Here is a 3,375-nt window from a genome sequence, read left to right on the forward strand (position 1 = left end):
GCCTTCACAAGAGAAGGCTGAGGGGGGACCTGGTGACCATCTATAAACTCACTAGGGGGGGACCAGAAGGGTTTGGGAGAGACCTTGTTTCCCCTAGTGCCCCCTGGCATAACAAGGAATAATGGCCACAAGTTGTTGGAGAGTAGGTTTACATTAGACATCTGTAAGAATTACTTCACAGTCAGGGTGGCTAGGATCTGGAACCAACTTCCAAGGGAAGTGGTGCTGGTTCCTACCCTGGGGGGGGTCTTTAAGAGGAGGCTTGATGCCTACCTAGCTGGGGTCATTTGTGCCCAGTTTTTTCTCCTGTCCAGGCAGGGGGTCGGACTTGAAGATCTACAAGGTCCCTTCTGACCCTACTTCTATGATTCTAGGGTAGCGGCACTATTTTCTAAAAGTTATGTTAGTGAGTCCATCTAAGATTCAAAATATTTTGATAAAGCTCACTCTAGTAAGACACAGTAGACCATGTCATCCTTTATGTATTTTAGCTTTTTTAAATGGTCAGTAAATTATAAAATTAACTAAATAAAAGTGAGATTTTAGCAGTATCACAAGTGGACGTAAGTGAGGAAAATCAACAGTATGAGTTTGTGTCCATCTGCAGTGTTCTCAGATCGGTATTGCTGCCCGAACCTTGTGGTGCAAGAAATTTATGAAACCAGGGTATCAGCCCAACTTAAACTTTTTGAATGTCTGTGTTTATAGACCAGGGGTGGGCAAAATATGGCCCGCAGGCCGGATGCAGACCACGAGGCCATTCTCTCCGGCCCGCAAGGCCCCTAAAAAAATGTAGAAAATATTTCTCTGCCCTTGGTTCCTGTCAAAAGTGACAGGAACCAAGGGCAGGAGGACCCAGGGGAAGCCTGGCGGGCTCCAACAACAGTGGAGCTGCCTGGCCCCACCCCCTAGCCAGAAGCCCCAACCCTGGAAGCACGTGGCTGCCCTGGCGCAGGGGGCGGGGTGGGGAAAGCCCTGACAGGGAAGGAGAGCAGGGCGGGGGGAAGCGGCCCCTCCCTGCCCCATGCTGCAGCTGCTTGTAGCCCGAATGGGGCTGCCTGTGCCTCCTCTGGACAGCCCCGTGTGGGCTGCGAGTGCCTGCAGCAGGGAGGGGCTGCTTTCCCCACCCCACTGCGTTCAGCACCACCTTGTAACCTGGCCCCACTGCCAGGCTGACAATAGGGCGGATTACAAGCTGGTGCTGAGCGCGGGGAAAAGTGGCCCCTTGCCCACCCCATGGCCAGCCATGGGGTGGGTGAGGGGCCATTTTTCCCTGTGCTCAGCACCAGCTACTTCCCTGCTGGCAAGCAGGGGGTTGAGGCTGTGCGCTGCCCCCTGCCTGTACTGCAGGGCTGGGGGGGCACTGGGTATGAGTGGGTAGGGAGCCAGTGAGAGCATGGGGCCTGCACTGGTGTCCCAGGGCCAGCTTCCCCCTCCCTGCTGGTGCAGCCCAGCCCAGCTCCACGGACCCCTGCCAGGCTGTGCCCTGCTCTGGGCCCCACTGGTGCTCGCCTTGGGACATTGGTCCCAAGTTGGTGACCAGGGGGCGGGGCACTTGTCAAGGGATGGGGCTACCCATGCAGCCCTCGACGGCCTGCCAAAACTGGGTAAGCGGCCTTCCTCCGCAAATAATTGTCCGCCCCTGTTATAGACACTTCTAAGGTTTGCAGGCTTAAAATTTGATGTATTCCGTGTACATATTGGCTATAACTCAGCACTCAGCTTTTGATGGGTTTCCAAGGTGGTGATGCAGACAATAGAAAAATGTTTTTAAAATCTGGAAAGTTCCAGATTAGATGCTCTTTTAAAACTTAATTTGCAGCCTACTGAGTCCTTACTTTAAAGATGGCAAAGGCGACGTCTGGAAATTGGGAGGTACAGATTTCTTACCCAGTCCAATCCTTGACCAGCTCTAAGAACTTAGCCAAGTCCGTCTTTGTACCTGTTTCCTCTCTGTCCTTTGCCTGCTTCACTTTTATTTAGCTTGTAAGCTCTTTGGCTAGGGACAGACATTCAAAAAGCCTGAGTCTGAATTGATTCAATCTTTGCAGATTAGTGTAACCTGACTGGGCTGAACTGGTTTGAAACTGGACAGACCTTCTCTCTGGACTGAGGAAATTCAGGCACATGCCTGCAGTAACTCAGGCTTGAAGCCAAGGGGTGCTAGAACAGCTCTCCCTTCCTTTCTACAGGGAGCTGAGCTGAGGGGGGTGGGGGCATGCCCTGGCCAGGTCCCAGCAGGACTCTCTTATTAGGGAGGTCTGCCTGCACGGTCCCAGGCTTTTTGCTGCTGGCTGCTCAAGGGGTGGGAGTGTTGCCAGCCCCCAGCTAGCACTCAAGGCAAGGGTGTGTGTGGAGTGCATGCATCTGTTGATGATAGGGAGCTTTTCAACCTCCCTCCCTGCTTCATCATATTGTCTGCAGCAAACTGACAGGTAAGCAAGCCGGAGGGGGGTGCAGGGGCTGATAACAGTCTTTATCACCTGATTAGCAAAACAATAGCCTCTCTCCACATTACATCAAACTACTTAAACAGCTTACTGGCTGACCTGTTGATTAGCTGATCAACAGCTCTGATTTAATTAAAACCAGCAAGGGGTCTGTGACAGACATTGCATAAACTGGTTTGACCCAATTCAGTTAAATCTGATACGACATTCAACCAGGTTTATCTCAAACTGGTTTTAGCCATTTTCAAACTGGTTTATGTGCACTGAACATCTGTTCTGTTACAGGTTTAAAGCAGTTTCTGATCACTTGAACCGGTTTATATGTAATGTCTGTCTCTAGCCTTTACGACAGACTTTCTCATTGTGTCTATAAAGTGCCTACTCTGATATAGCCCCAATCTCCACTAGTACATGTAGGCACTAATGTAATAGAAAAAATAAGTACTATGACCCAGATGTATGGTACATATTTCCTTCCCCATCTACTGTGCACTCCCACCAGCATCCAAAAATCCACTGATTGAACATGTACATGCATGGTTACTACTAGGGTTCTTGAATTAAGCTTCATTGTTTTGGAGTTACCATCATATTTAATTCAGTCATATCCTATAGAGATTAAGAAACATTTTTAGTTGAAACTCAGTATCTAAAATATTGGGTAATACTACTTTTAAAAGGGAATGCTCTGTAAGAGATCAGGTATCCACATCAACCAAAGAGAGATACAAAACTCTTCAGTATATTGGGCCTCTCGCCTTAATTGTTGTCCCTGTCACTGTTGCTGCCTATGGAAGAAAATGGTCTGAGGCCATAAAAGGGCGTGAGTAGTTGGAGGCACTTCCTTTGGCATTAGGTTTCCTTGATAGACCACCAGAAATCAAAAGTGGCAAAATCAGGATATGGTACAAGACCCTTAATTTTT

General features: G+C 49.2%; 1 protein-coding gene and 1 long non-coding RNA gene across 2 annotated transcripts in view; both read right to left on the reverse strand.

Moving 5' to 3' along the window:
• DFNA5 (DFNA5, deafness associated tumor suppressor) overlaps positions 1-3,375 on the reverse strand; it is an 88,030-nt gene that overhangs the window by 25,945 nt on the left and 58,710 nt on the right. The window lies entirely within an intron of this gene.
• LOC109291561 overlaps positions 1-3,375 on the reverse strand; it is a 23,269-nt gene that overhangs the window by 13,982 nt on the left and 5,912 nt on the right. Inside the window, exon 2 of the long non-coding RNA XR_002095884.1 lies at positions 2,519-2,527. This is a non-coding gene — a long non-coding RNA (uncharacterized LOC109291561). The remainder of the gene's footprint in view (positions 1-2,518; positions 2,528-3,375) is intronic.

This window comes from Gavialis gangeticus, unplaced genomic scaffold (genome assembly GCF_001723915.1).
Source record: "Gavialis gangeticus isolate Ggan-Ray unplaced genomic scaffold, GavGan_comp1, whole genome shotgun sequence".
NCBI classification, from domain to species: Eukaryota; Metazoa; Chordata; order Crocodylia; family Gavialidae; genus Gavialis; species Gavialis gangeticus.